General features: G+C 33.7%; 1 protein-coding gene and 1 pseudogene across 2 annotated transcripts in view; one reads left to right on the top strand and one right to left on the bottom strand.

Annotated features, from left to right (window-relative positions):
* The window catches only part of Phtf2 (putative homeodomain transcription factor 2), a 138,508-nt gene that overhangs the window by 113,493 nt on the left and 5,903 nt on the right, over positions 1–19,112 (bottom strand). The gene's annotated exons all lie outside the window — the stretch shown is intronic.
* LOC114085199 (E3 ubiquitin-protein ligase RING2 pseudogene) lies at positions 1,745–18,650 on the top strand (annotated as a pseudogene).

Raw genomic sequence — 19,112 nt, 5'->3', positions numbered from 1 at the left:
AAGAATACTACTGAATAAAATCTGAATATTAATGATATTTCAGCCAATATCTGATCATTTAATATAAATATTTATTTGCTGAACATTTACTAATATCATACAATAACAGGAACAGATTAAAACAATGAGCAAGAAACAAGGTCCCTGCCTTGATGAAACCTACACTTCATAGAGAAATAGAAACAATTAAAAAGATAATTTTGTGTTGAGGAGGTACCATGAAGGAAATAAATATGGTGATATGATTAATATAGTGGGACACTTTAGGAAAGGATGACTGTTATGGTTTAAATATTAGGTATCCCCCAAAAGCTCATGTGAGGCAATGCAAGGAGGTTTAAAGGTGAAATGATTGAACTATGAGAGCCTTAACCCAATCAGTGAAGTGATCCCCCAACAGGGATTAACTGGGTATTAGCAGTAGGCAGATAGAGTGTGGCTGGAGGAGAGAGGTCACTGGGGGCATGCCTTTGGGGTATACATTTTGTCCCAGGAAAGTGGAGTGTCTCTGCTTCCTGATGCCATGCCATGGGCCACTTTACTCTGCCATACTCTTCCGCCGTGATGTTCTGCCTCACTTTGGGCCCAGAGCAATGAAGCCAGCTGTGCATGGACCTCTGAAACTGTGAGTACCAAAGTAAACTTTTCCTCCTTTAAAATTGTTCTTGTTGGGTCTTTTGATCACAACAGCAAAAAAAGCTAATTAAAACAATAATCAAAGCACTCCCCTCTGGGATGATAAATAATTTGAGAGCTGAAGGATGAAAACAGCCAGCTACATTAAGAATTGAGGATAGCATTTTTAAGTGAGAAAGAACAAAAAGAGAGAAGTGTGAAGGATGAGAGTTGGACTTTCAAATGAGAGGGAAGGGCAAAGACAAAGACTCTGGAATACAGAGGAAGGTGGTTCAAGACAAAGTCTGAGAGGAAAGCGAGAGCCACAAATATCATGGCAAGTAATTTGTCTCGAGGGGACAAAATTGCAACATATGCAGTTGAGTGGGAGAAATAATGTCCACGCGCTTCTGCCCTTTTCAATGCTTTATTCACTCAAATCACTCAATACAATTTCACTCTATAGGTTCTTAATCAAGAAAACGACAATCCTTAATGCTAGGCACTGCAATAGACATAATCAATTCACAGCAAACAATTCTAGATTAATTAATTCACAACAAACAATTCTAAGCACTACAAACACACTTAATCATGACAGGCTAATGACAGACATTCCCTCTGTGAGCTAAGTTCAAGTGTCAGATCAAAAGTCTCAAGCCTTAGGCTTTAAGTCCAGCAGATTCACACTCACTCAGACCGAGGTGATCAGGTCCAGAACCAAGGCAGGCTTCTCCTGGTGTAGAGTGGACGACCGTTAAAGTGATTTTAATTTTAAATATCGTTAAAGTAATATTCAAATTTTATTCAGTAGTATTCTTTTTTTAATATTTATTTTTTAGTTGCTGGACACAATATCTTTATTTTATTTATTTATTTTTATGTGGTACTGAGAATCAAACCCAGGGCCTCACACATGCTAGGCAAGCGCTCTGCCACTGAGCCACAACCCCAGCCGGCATTCAGTAGTATTCTTTATGATGAGGTCTAGTCTCCTGGTTGGTCATTGTTTTAGTTAGCTTTTTTTCTGCAGGAGGGTCCTATGGAGAAGTTGCAGCTCTCACCAGGGTCCAGATGAGTAGGTAGAGTTTTGAGAGTGGTGAGGATCATGCAGAGGATCAGGAAAACGATGACAAGTGATGGAATTTCAGTCCAGATCCTCATCAGGCTCTCCAGCTCGAGTACATCCTTGTATCCACTGGCTGAATCCCTGTTCATCAGCTCTATTATTTATACTAAATTTTGGGGCTTTTGACTCCCCTTTCAATCCTTATCAGCTACCACCAGATTTCTCCTTGACATCATTTGCCCTGGGGTCAGAAACATCTGGCTGGTGGTCTCCACCCAGATCTTCTAGCCTTTTCCTCTTATCAGAAGATAGCCTGCCAAAGGCTTCACTCTGCTTATCAGGGTGAAGGGAAATAACTTATCTGAGGCCATACTGGAGGGCTCTGTTAGGTGTGCCTAATGAGACTGGAGTTTTAAAAATGGAGTTGCTTAGGCTCAGGCCTAAAGGCTATCTTCAAATAATTACAAACACAATTATAAGTAATTAAAGTGATCCAAGCAGAGAAGTGATGATCTAACTTCCAAAAGACTACTGCTATGTAGAGCAGATCAGACTATCATAATCCCATGCAGAAGGTGAGTATATGTTGGTTCTGGGGGCAAGCAAAAGACATGGAAACAAGTGCATATTTTTTAGTTTTATTTATGGGTGAAATCAACAAGATCTGAGAATAGAATGGGATGGGGCAGGTTGGGGGAGGGATTAGGAAGAGAAGAATCTAGGTTTGGGGCCTGAGCCATTTTCTCAAATGAAGGCCCAAAAATAACAAAGCAAAACAAACAACAACAGCAAGAAGAAGAAAAAAAACAATTATGAAGATTTTAGTTTTAGACATGTTAAGCTAATCATACCTACGAAACATAAAAAATTAGAAAGTCAAAGAGGTAATAGAAAAGAGGGATAGAGATAAGAATTTGGGAGCCATGTACACAATGACAATATTTAATCAGAGATGGTTACCTAGATATATATATGCATTTTTCAAAATGATCAAGTTGGATACTTAATTAAGATCTTTGCACTTCAAAGAGCTCTTCAGTAAAAGCACAGGACTGAATTATATCACTTAAGAAAAGTATTATGAAAGAAAGTCCACAACTATTCAAAGGAAGGGTAGGTAATGTAAGGGAGGCCAAGAACAGAAAATAAGCAGGTGAACTCACCTGATATTACACAACCCCAGAGAAGAGACTTTCACCAAGGACCGAAAAGGCAGTTAACAGATCACTGAATTTAACAAAACAGAGTTTAGGATTTCAGCAGAGTGAAGGAAATGCAAGAAGGCAAATAAAAGTTAACACATTTTTAAAAACTGACGACATCAAAATGTAGTACTTCTTTCAAAAATATTATAAACAATGTTGAAAGACAAATCAAATGGGCAAAAGGCCTGCAACTGAAAACAAAGGATTGCTATCCAAATTATTTTAAAAACTCCTACAAATAAATAAGAAAATTATAAGCTTAATAGAAAACTAGCAAAGGGATATACAACAGACAATTCACAAAGGAAGACATTAAAAGCCTAAAAAATGGAAGGGGGGGGGGGCATTGACAGCTCAGCTTCACTAGTATTCAAAGACATATATAATAAAAATAATTAGGTCTTTATCATAAGGTTGGCAAAATTTTAAATCCAGTGCTATTAAGTATGGAAGAAATGTGGGGTTTGGTGTTTTGGTTTTTTTTTTTTTTTTGTTTATTTCTTTTGTTTTGGATACCAGGGATTGAACATTCAATCACTGAGCCACATCCCCAGCCCTCTTTTATAGTTTATTTAGAGACAGGGTCTCACTGAGCTGCCTAACACCTCACTTTTGCTGAGGCTGGCTTTGAACTCAACTATCCTCCTGCCTCAGCCTCCCAATCCACTGGGATTATAGGCATGCACCACTATGATCAGCCAAAATGTGCACTTTTATTTAAAAGTAATAATAGTGTAGTAGTATTAGTAGTATTTATGAGCTAGTTTTTTCTTTATGCCAAGAACTATTTCTACTAGTACAGCTTTTTATTATTATTATTTTTTATATTGATGGATCTTTATTTTACTCATTTATTTGTATGTGGTGCTGAGGATTGAACCCAGTGCCTCACACATGCTAGGCAAGTGCTCTGCCACTGAGCCACAATGCCAGGCCCTAGAACAGCTTTTTAAAAGGGAACCTTAACATTAACTATCAGAATTTTAAATGATTATATCTTTCATCCTTAACACTAGAGAAATGCATTTAACTCTTGGTATACCTGTACAAAGGTGCTTAATGCAGAACTGCCAGCAAATGGAAAAAATAACTAATAGGAGTATAAGAGATGTTTTTTAAAGGTACAGAACAATGAAGAATATGATATTTTTATAAAATAAACACACAAATCCTTATTAACTTCTTTAAGCAGAGAACAGACTGGATGGATATTCCTCTGCAAATCTTTAAAGGGGTAAGGGAGGAATGATGGGTGAGAATGGAAAATGGAGAGAAAAACAATCAGGTTTTCTACATTCACTCAAATAGCTTTAATTTATTAAAATAAGCACGTATACTTTTTATTAAATTAAAAAAAAAATTTCCATGAACTCTACAGAAAAGAAAAGAAAAACTGAAAGAACTCAGGAACTTTTAGATGTTTTACCACAAGAGGTATTTAACTCTTCAAAGATCTTTCTAGCATTAAAAAACAGAGTGACAAAAAAAAAAAAAAAAACAGAGTGACAAAACTCATCCTTTAAAGTTGGGTGGGGAGGGACATGCCTGTAGTCCCAGCTACCTAGGAAGCTTGAATTAAGGAGTTCAGGGCCAGAATGGGCAAAACAGTGAGACCCCTAACTAATTAAAAATAAATAAAGGTTTTAAAAATCATTCTTTAATAAATCCACAATGATTTCAACTTTTTGCTACATTTCAACATTTTATTATGCCTAATGATTCCCTGCTATGAAAATGACATAATAAACAAGTTTATACTTCCTCCAAAGACCTAATTATTGCTTATAAATCTTGAGCACTTAGTAGTATTAAGATTTAATTCTCAGGGGGGGGATGTGGTTCATGGGTAGAGTATTTGCCTGGCATGCATGAGGCCCTGGGTTCGATCCACAGCACCAAAAAAAGAGAGATTTAATTCTACAATCAACATTCTCAAAGTTGTTCAGTTTTCTTCCACATTTAAATGGGACTCAGTACTGATTTTTTTAATATAATTTTTTTTAGTTGTAGATGGACACAATACCTTTATTTTATTTATTTATTTTTATGTGGTACTAAGGATCAAATCCAGTGACTCATACATTCTAGGCAAGCATTCTACCGCTGAGCTACAAGCTCAGACCTTCACCACTGATTATTTTACAATGGCTTCACTAAGCCTGAAATTATTACTGTTTATTCTTTATTTATTTGAGGTTGACTTGATTTAATCATTAAACATCATTCTTTTTTAGTTTTTTTAATTGACAAAGTATACATATTTGTGGGATTTCATGTGATATTTCAATACATGTACGCATGTGTCATGTTCAAATCATGTTAAGCATATCTATCTCCTCAAACATTTACCATTTCCTTTTGGTAAAAACTTTCCAAATCTTGTCTTTTAGCTTCTTTGATATATAGAACATTACTACTACTTATGGTAAGTAATATTTGTCAAGAAAGGCTCAGGAGTGCTACATTCCCTGAGCTCTTACATGTTACAAACATCAACTTGTTTTGTGTTTTTTTCCCCTTTTTTTCTGTCTTTCTTTTCTTTGTGTGTGGGTAAGAGAGATGCTGGGGATCGAACCCAGGGCCTCATACATGTGAGGCAAACTTTCTACCACTGAGCCATACTCCAGCTTTCTTCCTGTGTATCTGATTAGCAACTTGGTTGGCGTGGCAGACTGCTAATTAACTCACACTATTCCACCTTCCTCTTTTTCAGTCAAAAATGTTGGCACATCAGCTATTTGAGAGGTTAGGGCAAGAGAATTGCAAGTTCAAGGCCAATCTGAGCAATTTGGAGATAATCTGTCTCAAAATTAAAAAGGGTCAGGATATAACTCAGTGGTAGTGACCCTGGGTTCAATAACAGCATCCACCCACACATACACACATAGCACATTATTGCCCCAAATATAAATCTTTTCTAACATTTCTAACAGGTAGGTATAGTCACAACTTTGTTGACTTTGTTCTGGTTCCAAAACAAGGACAAGTGTTAAACAGAACTTTCAGTTGGAGAAAGCTCTTTTGTTCTCTTGCCTCATTCTGTTTCCTGCTTTCAGCTAGAACTGATAAACCAATTCAGTGAAGATGTAGGATATAAGATTAATATAAAAAAAGGAGTAATTCTGATACACCAAATGAACTAGCAGAAAAAGAAATCAAGAAAGGAGTCCCATTTACAATAGCTACTAAAAATAGGAATAAATTTAACTACAGAAGCAAAAGAACACTACAATTAAAACTATAAGGTCAGGCATGGGGGTGCACACCTGTAATGCCAGCAGCTTAGGAGGCTGAGGAAGGAGGACTGCAATTTCAAAGCCAGTCTCAGCAACTTAGCAAGACACTTAGCAACTCAGCAAGACCCTTTCTTTAAATAAAATACAGGGGATTTGGGATATGGCTCAGTGGTTAAGCACTCCTGGGTTCAATCCTCAATACCCCACCCCCCAAAAAAACTATAAAACACTGATGAAAGAAATTGAAAAAGGAAAGAAAGAGAAAGAAAGAACCAAACAGACAGACAGACAGATGACCCATGGACTACTAGAATTAATACAGTTAAAATGTCCACACTGCTCAAAGTGATCTTAGATTCAATGAAACTCCTATCAAAACGGAAATGACATAATTCACAGAATAGAAAAAAAACACTCCTAAAATTTGTTTGAAACCACAAAAGAACCCAAAGCAATACTGACCACCTGGGGGGGGGGGGAGGGAACTATAGGCATCATAATACTTGATTTCAAAACATACTACAAAGCTATAGTAATCAAAATAGCATGGTGCTAGCATAAAAATTGACACTAAAGCAAAAATCGATAAATGGGGCTCCATCAAACAAACAAAAAAAATCTTCTTTAGAGTAAATAATAAAAAATGAAGACACAACCTACAGAATGGGAGAAAATATTTGTGAATTATACATCTAACAAGGAATATCAAGAATATATAGGGAATTCAAACAGTTTAAAAAAAAAAAAAACGCATCAAATTTTAAAATGGACAAATGATCTGAACAGACATTTCTCAAAAGAAGATAATACAAATGACCAACAAGTCATGTGAAAAAAACCCAATGGCACTTCTACCACTCAACCCCTGCTTTTTTTTGAAACAGGTCACTAAATTGCAGAGACTGGCCTCAAGATTGCAATGCTTCTGCCTCAGTTTCCTGAGCTGCTAGGATTCCAGGTGTATGCCACAACTTCTTTTAATAAAGACATGACTAGTTGGTCATATAGCCAAAGACTATATTCACTTTATTTTTGGTAGCCATGATGCCAGTTAAATAAATAACCCTTTCTGAAAATTAAGATATGTTACATATATCCCCCACATATATACTTAAACATACACATTTAGCTGGCCACAATGGCATACGCCTATAATCCCAGAAGCTCTGAAGGCTGAGGCAAGAGGATCTCATCAACTTAGCAAGGCCCTAAGCAACTTAGCAAGATCCCGTCTCAAAATAAAATATAAAAAGGGCTGGGAATGTGATTCAGTGAATGAGTGCCCCTGGGTTGAATCCCCAGTACCAAAACACACACACACACACACACACACTCTTAACTATGTTCACTGAGAGGGCCTAGAAGCAATGACTCTTCACTAGCAATAAACACACCTAGCAACCAGATCTCTAGAACTATTCCATAGTAAAAGGAATCCACACTCCTTAAAGAAATGTCTGATTACAGGGCTAGAGAAGAGACAGTACAGGTTTTAGGTCAGAAAGTAAGAAAATGCTCAAAGAATTATAGGAACATTGGCAAAAGTTTAAAATATTAATCTATCACTGCATATTGATATGAATAAATAAATATATACATACTAAAGGGAAGGTTTTCTTCATTACAAGAAGCCATCTAATAAATAGAAAATATTAAGAGAACTGAAAAAAAAAACACATCATTTAGCAACCATTTCGAGATAACCAATTCACACAATACACAACCATCAATGGATATTAAAACTAATGGGTAAATTTGAGAGTAACAGGATATTTACATAAACTCAAAAGTACCTCTCCACTAAGTACTTAGTAAAAAGTTTTACTTTACAAAGAGTAAAATAGTGAAGTTATCACAAGGAAATATCTACCAAGTTTCTCTATCATTACCAGTAAAAGGAGAAATTACAGCATTTGCTTCCTAATATAAGGCAGTATAAAGTAACATATCTGAGGTGTTTCTGCCAAAAGTACACAACCTGTATCTAATCATGAGGGAGGAAAAAAAAATCAAACTCATATTGAAGGATGTTACACAAAAAAACTGGCCTCAGCACTTAAAAAAATGTCAATATCGTGAAATATAAATATAGGTTCAAGAACTGTTACAAAAGGAAAATAGAGAGACATAACTAAATGCAGTATGTGATCCTGGATTTTCTTTTGCTATGAAGGATGGTGAAATGTGAATATCTATAGATTCGAAATAGTATTATATTAGTGTTAATTTCCTGATTTTCATGTTTCTACTGCATTTATGTAGGAGTATGATCTTAGATATAAAACTCATTGTTAAGAATAATTATATAAACAAATTCAGAATGCTCAATAAGCATGGTACATGAACCATTACTATTTTAGCATGAAGACTAACAAAACAATTGAGAATAATTACATTAATATGCTAAAAATGGACAATACAGAAAAATGCAAAATGGGATCTATGAAATTCAAAGTGTACTATATATGTGCATACATACATATTAAGGGAAAGATTTTATTACAAGAAAACAAAAATTTAGAGTACAAGTGTAGAATTTTCTTATAGTATAATTTCTCTTGTTCTTCTATTTGTTCTTAATTTTATGATCATATTAACTTGCTATCATTTCAAAATAGCTTGTATCAATACATACTACTAGAGCAAATCATGTAAATACAAAGGAGACTGCAAAAGAAAAAGAAAGGAAGGCACTACAATAAACTAGAAAACAAGTTCCATAATGGCTGTAGTAAGACCTAACCTATCAATAACTACCTTGAATTATATGCATTAAATTCTCCAATTAAAAGACATAAAAGTGTGGAGTGAAGTTGTAGTTTAGTGGTATAGCACTTGCCTAGTATGTGTCATGTCCTGAGTTCAATCCACAGCATCATAAAATAAAGAAATAAATGACACAGATTAAAAAACAAGACTCAAATATATGTTACTTACAAGAAATTCACCTCTAAAGACCCACATAGACTGAAAGTGAAGAAATGGAATAGGATATTTCATGCAAATGGAATCCAAATGAAAGCCCTAAAGACAGACAAAAAAGGTCATTATATAATGATAATGGGGTCAATTTAGCAAGAAATAATTCTAAATATATATGTACCCAATATATGAGCACCCAAATAAATTTTAAAATATATATTAAAAGACCTAAAGAGAAAAACTCCAATACAATAACAGTTGGGAACCTTAACACTACACTTTCAGCAATGGACAGATCATCCAGGCAGAAAATCAACAAAGAAACAGCTGAGTTAAATTGTACCCTAAACCAAACTAACAAATATCTACAGAACATTCCACCAAACCATTGCCAAATACACATTTTTCTCAAAAGCATAAAGAACATTCTCCAGAATAGATTAAATGATAGACGACAAAACAAGTCTCAAAAGATTTTTAAAAACTGAAATCATATCAATTATCTTTTATAATTCCAATGCAATAAAACTAGAAATTAGTAACAACAATGATCCTGTTTTATGGAAATAAAAACTTAAGCTATTAAAGGTAAGGGAATATTATAACTCAACTGACTGAGACAGAGGGAGAGGGAGAGGGGGAGGGCAGGAGAGAGACAGAGAGGGAGGTGTGTAAAGAGAGAAGGATAAAGTAAATATGGTTAAATGTTAATATTTGAGTAATCTGGGCAAAGGGTTTACAGAAATTCTTTGTATTATTCTTGCAACTTGGTTTTTAGTCTGAAATCACATTCAAAGAAAAAATAATTATGATAAACTTTGATTCAGTTTTAAAATACCTCCTTTTTCATGTTAATTGTCTAAATGCAAACTGTCAAAATAATATACACAAAGCCTTCCTCTTATAATTAAGTTAATTTTTTCATTTAGTGTTTGCAGTAGAAGTATAGGACTGGCACAAGAAAATTAGCCTTGGGGTTTAATTTTACCATTTCACATAATCCATCCATCTCCATCAGAAGAAAAGCTAAAGGTCATTCCAGTTACCTATAATGAGAATATAGATAAGCCCATTTTGCTCACAAAGACTTTTAACAGTCCTTAATATCTCTTATTCCCAAGGTTAAGTTAAATTGAACAACCAAAACATGAAAGATTATTTTCCAGTCAAGTAGTTTTTTCAGGCAGTGTTACAAATATTTTCTAATGACAATAAGTGAATTATTATACCCTTAGGGAAATAAACATTATTCATTAGTCTTCCTTGGAAATTATCTAGACATATTTTATACACATACTGTCAGTAAGAACTGGGTTTATAAAACAAGAAAAAGAAATTAGCTGCTTACATTGTAACTCATCATATTTGCCTACATTTGTTTCAAGTGAAACAGGAATGGTGAAGATAACCAAAAACATATTCAATCAATCAAAGCTCTGGTTCCAGGCATGCCATACTAATGCACTCTAAAACCAAGGGATTTACCAAGGCATAGTGGCACATGCCAGTAATCCCAGCGACTCAGGAGACTGAGGCAAGAGAATTGCAAGTTCGAAGCGAGCCTCAACAATTTAGGGAGGCTGTAAACAACTTGGTGAGAACCCGTCTCAAAATAAAAAAATAAAAAGGGCTGGAGACTTAGCTCAATGGTAAAGTGTCCCTGGGTTCAATCCTAGTACCAAAAAAAAAAAAAAAAAGGCGGGGGGAATTTAATTGTAATTATGGTAAAAATTATGTTTCTAATATTTTTAATTTAGATTATTGCTTTAAAATTCAATATAAAAGAATTCTACTATTTAGGCATGACAGAATAATTGAAACCAAATTAATATTCCTACCTTACAAAACTAAAAAAATGGACAATATATGTGAAACATTTTTCAGGCAGAACAATAGCCAGAACAGTGATCCCTAAAAGAGTGGAAACAAAAAAGTCAGCCCTATGATTGTCCAAGGATGCTGTCTAAAAGAGTTTCTAGGATCAGTGCTAGGAGGAGGAAGCATGCAAGTCTTCCCAAACTGAGAAGACAGATTTGAGAATTCAAGGCACTAAGGTAGCTGAAGTTCCCGGGCAAAGTACCAGAAAGAGAGCTGCAAAGAAAAGTTCAGAATTCTGCAAAGGATTCCCCCTTCTTCAGCTGAGTCCTGACCAGCAAGTATGGGTAGGAAAACTAGCATGAAGTCAGGGGTAAAAAATCACCAGGAAGAAGTAGGCAGAACAAAAATTACAAAAGCTCATATAGGGGTGGTGAAAATTCACAGTTAAAACACAGAAACTATAATAACACATAACATCTAGATATTTAAAATGATATTTTTCAGTAGTAGGGCCAAATTAGCCTTATACTAAAGGATGCTCAGATCTCACCTAACAATGTTTATCAAGCAAACCTTGAAGATTAAACTGTTTCAAATTATTTAACTGTGTCCCTGAACACAGCTCAAAAATATTTAAAAGAATACAAAGAAAATCCAGCTCCAATTTAAAACATACAATTTCTGGCATCTAAGCAAAAATTATCCAGGCATGTAAAGAAATAGGAAAATACAACCTCTAAGGAGAAAACAGTAATGACCCAGAAATAACAAAGATGATAAAATTTGTAAATAAAGAATTAAAACACCTGTTATACACAAAACATTGTTAGAAGAAATTCAAAGTCTCAAATAAATGGCAAGAAATCCCATGTTCATGAATTAAAAGACTTATTATTGTTAAGATATCCATATAGTCCCCAAAGTAATCTACAGATTCAATGCAATGTCTATCAAACTCCCAATGGCATTTTTTGCAAAAATAGAAAAAGCCATATTAAAATTCATAAGGACTCTTAAGAGGCCCAAAATAAAACCAAATGATTCTGAAAAGATATAAATTTAGAGGACTCAAACTTCCTGATTTCAAAAGATATTTATAAAGCTACAGCAATCAAAACAGTGTGGTACTGACATAAAGAAAACAGACAAATGAAATAGAATATAAATCCTAGAAATATACCCTTGTGTATATGTCAAATGATCCTCAACAAGGGTACCAAGACTACTCAATGGAGAAAGAACGTTCTCTGCCACAAATGGGTGCTGGGAAACTGGATATTCACATGCAAAAGAATGAAGGAGGACCTTTATTTTACACCATACACAAAAATTAGCTCAAAATAGATTAAAGACATAAACATAAGATCTAACATTACAAAACTCCTAGAAGAAAATACAAAGGCAAAGTTTTATTACACTGACTTGGCAATGATTTATTCATTTTTGTACAAGGCAACAAAAGTACAAACTGACAAATGGATTACATCAAATTTTAACTGTCGTGCCTCAATGGACCCAACAGAATAGAATAAAAAGGACCTACAGAATGGGAGAAAATATTTGCCAAAAATATGTTTGGTAAGGGGTTAATAGCCAAAATATATAATAAATTCCTACAATTCAACAAGAAAAAAATCAAATAACCTTATTTTCTTAAAGACTTTTTTTAAGAAAGACACAATATCTTTATTTATTTATTTTTATGTGGTGCTAAGGATCGAACGCAGTGCATCCCATGTGTGAGGCAAGCGCTCTTCCGCTGAGCTATAACCCCAGCCCCAAATAACCTTATTTTTAAAGGGGCAAGGATTTGAACAGACTTTTCTCCAAAGATAATATACAAATGGCCAATAAGCATATGAAAAGATGTTCAACATCCCTAATTACCAAGAATACTAATTAAAATCACAATGAACTATCAGTTTAAAAATAAAAACAGAAAATAAGAAATAATGGTGAGGAAATTGAAACCTTTATGCATTATTGCTAGAACTATAAAACAGAATAACCAGTTTGGAAAACAGTATGGAAGTTTCTCAAAAAACTAAAAATGGAACTACCATATGATCTAACAATTACATTTCTAAAAGTATATCCAAGAGAATTAAAAGCAAAGTCTCAAAGAGATATTTTCACACCCACATTCAAAGCAGCACTACTTATAATAATTAAGGGATAGAAGCAACTTAAATGTTCATCAGTGGACAAATGGAAAAATCATATGTAATTTGAACATACAACAAAATAGTATTTGGCCTTTAAAAAAAGGGAAATACTGTCAGATAGTACAATATGGATGAATCTTGAGAACATGATGCCAAATTAAATAAGTCAGTATAAAAAGACAAATACAGTATGATTCCTACATGATGTGCCTAGAACAGAAAAAGTCACAGAGACATAAAGTTGAAATGTGGTTGCCTGGGAAGAAGTTATTGTTTAATGGATACAGAATCCCATATTTGCAAGATGAAAAAGCCATGGAGAGCTGTTTCATAACAATTGTGAATATACTTACCACCACTGAACTGTACACTTAAATAATAAATTCCAAGTTATATGTTTTTACCAAAATTTTTTAAACTATTATGTTCTAAAAAGAACAAAAAAAAATTTAGGAAATATTTGAGAAAATACACAAAAGCATAAGAATGTTAAAAAGAGGCATGGAAGATAAAAAGATGCAAACTGGGGACTGGGGTTGTGGCTCAGCAGTAGAGCACTTGCCTAGCACATGTGAGGCCCTGGGATCGATCCTCAGCACCACATAAAGTAAATAAACAAAATAAATGAAAAAAAAATATGCAAACTGCACTTGGACAGATGAAAAATTCAATATCTGATAAAATATAGTAGATAAGATTAACAGCAGATTAAGAAACTGGCAAGAAAAGGTTAGTCAACTTGAAGACAGCAATAAATATTATACAAAATGAAAACAGGAAAGAGAAAAAAAGACTTTAAAAAAAAAAAAGGCAACAACAGAGCATTGGTTAGCTGTGGGCTGTGGGTTATCACTGGTTAGCTGTTGGTTATCATGTGGCCTAATATAAGTGTAACTGGAATACCGGAATAAGAGAAGAAAGACAGAAAAACTATTTGAATAAACAATGGCCACAATTTTCCTAGAACTGATGTAAAAGTAAATCCAGAGACCTAAGACATTTAATAAACCTCAAGCATAATAAACCCCTCCAAAGCACAATATAATAAAAGTGCTTAAGATCAGTGGTAAAAGATAAATTTGTCATCCTATGATTCTATCCCAGCAAAAATATATTTCAAAAATAAAATTTAAAAATTTTTTTCAGATATATGAAAGCTGATGAAATTTATCAGAAGCAGATAAGCACCATAATACATGTTAAAATGTTTCCTTCACACAGAAGAAAAATGACACAAGAAGTAAATCTATATCTACACCTATACTCAAAGGAATGAAGATCTTTGAAAATGGTATATTGTTTTTAAATCTCTTCAAAAGAGAAATATTTGAAGCTTTAAAAATTGACATTATACTGGGAGGTTTATAACATGTAAAGAACTAAAACATATGACCAAAGCACAAAGTTTGAGAGAGAAGAAATAATAGTGTTATACTTCTTATATAAAGTCTTTTTTATACAAAAATAGACTGTGATAAGGGGCTGGGGTTATAGCTCGGTGGTAGAGTGCTTGCCTCACACATGTGAGGCACTGGGTCAATCCTTAGTACCACATAAAAATAAATAAAGATATTGTGTCCATCTTTAAAAAAATCTTTAAAAAATAGAATGTGATAAGTTAAAAATGTATACTAGCTATTGCAAACAAAAAAAAAGCTAAAGATAATAAGACAAAAAAAAGAACATAAAATGGTGTGATTAAAAAATACTCAATTTGAAAGAAGGCAAAATGTACAGATGGCACAAAAGTAAGATGATAGTTTTAAGCCCAACAATATGAATAATCACATTAAATGTAAATGGCCTAAATTAAAAGGCAGAGATTGGGAAACTGGATTTAATAAAGCAAGATCCAACAATATGCTGTCCTTAAATATAAACAAAAAGACAGAATCTTGAGAATCTTGAGAACATGATGGTAGAACTTCAAGGAGAAATCAGCAAGTCCACAATTACAGAGATTTCAACACACTTCTCACAAAAACTGACAGAACAAGTAGACAGAAAATCAGCAAGGACATAAAAGACTTGCACAATGTTATTAATCAACCTGACTTCACTGACATTTATAGAACACCCACCAAACATTCTTTTCAAGTGCACATGAAACATTAAAAACAACAGATCATTGACTCAATAAATTAAAAAGGATTCAAGTTATACAATATATATTTTTGGCCACAATAAAATCCATTAGAAATTGATAACTGAAAAAAATCCCCAAATATTTCAAAACTCATATACATAATTTAAATAACTGAAGGGGTCAAGGAAATCAGTGAAGACTTTAAACTTCAATAAAAATGAAAATATAATCAAATTTGTGGGATGCAGTGAAAACACTATTTAGAGGGAATTTTATAGCATTGAATACCTATTTTAGAGGATAATGAATCTTCCAAACTAATTAGCTAAGTTTCCATTTTAAGATATTAGTAAATCAAGGGCAAATAAAATACAAAGTAAACAGCAGAAGGGAAATAAGAAACCAGAGAAATTAAGAACTGAAAAATTAAGACTAAAATCTGGTTTTTGAGAAGAACAATAAAACAGATAAACCTCCAGCCAGACCAAACAGGTAAAAAAAAAAAAAAGAGCAAGAGAGAGAGAGAAATAGAAAAGTCACAAATTAAAATCAGACATGAGAGTAGGGATATCACTACAGATTGTAGACACTAAAAAGATAGTAAGAGGGGTCGGGGATGTGGCTCAAGCGGTAGCGCGCTCGCCTGGCATGCATGCGGCCAGGCTTCTATCCTCAGCAACACACACAAACAAAGATGTTGTGTCCGCCGAAAACTGAAAAATAAATATTAAAAAAATTCTTTAAAAAAAAAAAAAGATAGTAAGAGAATATTATGAACAATTTTATGTCAATAAACCTAACAATTTACATTAAATGAACAAATGTCGTCAAAGATAAAAATCTATGATACTCAAGAACAAATAAATTGAATAGTGCTTTGTCTAGTTAAAAAAAATGAATTTGTAGTTAATATCCTTGCTACAAAGAAAACTCCAGGCCTAAATATGTAAATCACTTAGCATTGTCCAAAGCCTAAAATACACGGAGGGAAGAATACTTACCTGCCATGCGAAAGCACTACGGATATAATTTTTATATGATTATGTTAGTATTTCAGCAACATCATTCTGAAAGGAAGCTATGTGAAGAATTAAATAATATGAGGCAAATTCAACGGAAATTAAGGATAATTTGGGGAGAATGATGAGGACCTAAACTAAGTAAAGGGGTTTTGCATTGGTTTAATTGTGGGTATTGGGATAGGGCATGATTGAAAGATAGATAATTAGAAAAATGATCAAATGCAGTGATTAATTAGTCATGAGGAGAAAATCGGACATCCATGATTCTTGGTTTGGACACTGTAAGAATCACTCAGTAGGACAGGGAATAGAAAAGGAAAAAAAAAAAAAAGATGTCTGTTTTTCAACAAATGATACATTCATAGATTCAGCATCCAAAAAATAGAGATGGCAACAGGAGACATAGAATGAACACTTAGAAACTGTGTGCAGTTATATTAGCTTGCTCTATCTTTCAAGGATTTCTTGCAAGTTTTATAAAATTAATGTCTTGCCTCTTGTAAAGAATTTTAGGACTAAATAAGAAGTTAAGAGGTTTGAGAAAACAAGTCCTTTTTCCCTATATACTTTAATTCATAGCACTAAGACCAAATTTTAATGATTTTTAATTGTCATTTAGAATAACAAATTCTATTCACTCTACCAGTTTAATAAGTTTCACATACTTTCTTCCAAAAAGAAATTTGAGACAGTAAAACTATTTTCCATATATATATATGTGTACACACACACATATTTATATATATATGTATTTATATTTTATATATTATATATAATATATAAAATATATAGTATTATAAATAAAATATATATTATATGAATTTGTAGTTAAAATATAATATTATATATAATTCATATATAATACATTTAATATATAATATGAATTTGTTTATATATATTATCTGTATATACATTTATATATATTTTAGTTGTAGATGGACACAATATCTTTATTTTTATTTATTTATTTATTTATTTATTTATTTTTATGCAGTGCTGAGGATCAAACCCAGGACCTCATGCATGCAAGGCAAGCGCTCTACCATTGAGCTACAATACCAGCCCCTATTTTCCCTTCTTTTGTATGGAGTTGCAATGATTCTTTATTCAACTCTACCTTATAACTACTTAACATCCTATTGTTTCAAGGTTCAGTTTCATTGTCTGCCATTTTTCTGGTTTTCCTTACCTCTATTTGGAAACTGTCTTAAAAAAATAAAAATAAAAAACTGACAAGTACCAAATAATTACAAGGGCTTTTTTTTTTTTTTAGCAAGTCTTATAAACTTGGCACTGTTTCAAGAGCTTTAAATACAGTATCTCATTTAATTCTTAAAATCTGGCAAAGCAGTATTTTATAAATAAATAAGACTGAACTTCAATATTGTGCGCAGCGGCTAATACCTGAGTCTCGCTCTGGCCCCGACCAGCGGAGCCCCAGCTGGGGTAGGAGCCATGAAATTTTAACCGCCAAGTGAAAAACATGGACTCTCCTGCAAAGCAATGTCTCAGGCTGTGCAAATGGAACTCAACCATTAAACAAAACAAGGGAACTCAGTTTATATGAATTACAACAAACACCTCAGGAGGCAATAACAGATGGCTTGAAAATTGTGGTTTCACCTAGAAGTCTACACAGTGAATTATGTGCCCAATTTGTTTGGATATGTTGAAGAATGCCATGACTACAAAGGAGTGTTTGCATCGTTTTTGTACAGATTGTATTATCACTGCCCTTAGAAGTGGCAAAAAATAATCTCCTACTTGTTGGAAAAAGCTAGTTTCCAAAAGATCACTAAGGCCAGACCAAACTTTGATGCACTCATCAGCAAAATTTATCCAAGTCATGATAAGTACGGAGCTCATCAAGAGAGAGTATTAGCCAGAATCAACAAGCACAATAATCAACAGGTACTCAGTCACAGCATTGAGGAAGGACTAAAGATACCGGCCATAAACAGATTACAGTGAAGCAAGAAATAACAGATTGAAAATGGCAGTGGAGCAGAAGATAATGGTGACAGTGACAGTTCACATTGTAGTAATGCATTCACACATAGCAATCAGGAAGCAGGTCCTAGTAACAAATGGAACAAAACATGATGATTCTGGGCTTGAACTTGATAATAACAATGCAACAGAGGCAACTGATCCAGTAATGGATGGTGCTAGTGAAACTGAATTAGTATTCAGGCCTCATCCCACACTTATGGAAAAAGATGACAGTGCACAGACAAGATATATAAAGATTTCAGGTAATGCTACTGTTGATCACTTATCCAAGTATCTGGCTGTGAGATTAGCTTTACAAGAACTTTGAAGCAAGGGAGAATCAAACCAGATGAACCTTGATACAGCCAGTGAGAAGCAGTATACCATTTATATAGCAACAGCAAGTGGCCAGTTCACTATATTAAATGGCTCTTTTTCTTTGGAATTGGTCAGTGAGAAGTACTGGAAAGTGAATAAACCCAGGGAACTTTATTACACACCCACCAAGGAGCACAAATGAGCTTTTAAAAACCAATTCTGAGACTGAACTTTTTTATAGCCTGTTTCTTTAACATTAAAGATGTACCATCATTACTTTTATGAAGAAGATCTTGGATATGCTGTTCAATTTTTTCTTTCTGAGCCAGACTTGTTTACACTTTTAGAATCATTTCCCCTTAATATAAGATTTACTTTTGGAAGGGATTATAGTTATGCATTACTTTTGCTTTCCTTTGAGGAATATATCTAAGTTGTGTGCTTTCACAGAGTAGTTCCATTGGGAGCATCTTTGACCTAGGAATTTATCATAGTTCTGTATTCTTAAGTGAAGATTCAGTTGGCCATCCTTTTCCCCTCTCCCCTCAAAGTTTTTTAGGCCTATAGATTGTTAATATGTATTCTGACTTTTTTTCTTTAGAGTCTTGTATATTTATTGTTTTCTATATAAACTGTAGTATCTTCATGAAGACTGAGGCTCAAA

The sequence above is a fragment of the Marmota flaviventris genome, chromosome 1, assembly GCF_047511675.1.
Source record: "Marmota flaviventris isolate mMarFla1 chromosome 1, mMarFla1.hap1, whole genome shotgun sequence".
In the NCBI taxonomy this organism is placed as follows: domain Eukaryota; kingdom Metazoa; phylum Chordata; class Mammalia; order Rodentia; family Sciuridae; genus Marmota; species Marmota flaviventris.
Note: the sequence above shows the minus strand (reverse complement) of the source record. Positions and strands in the feature narration are given on the sequence as shown.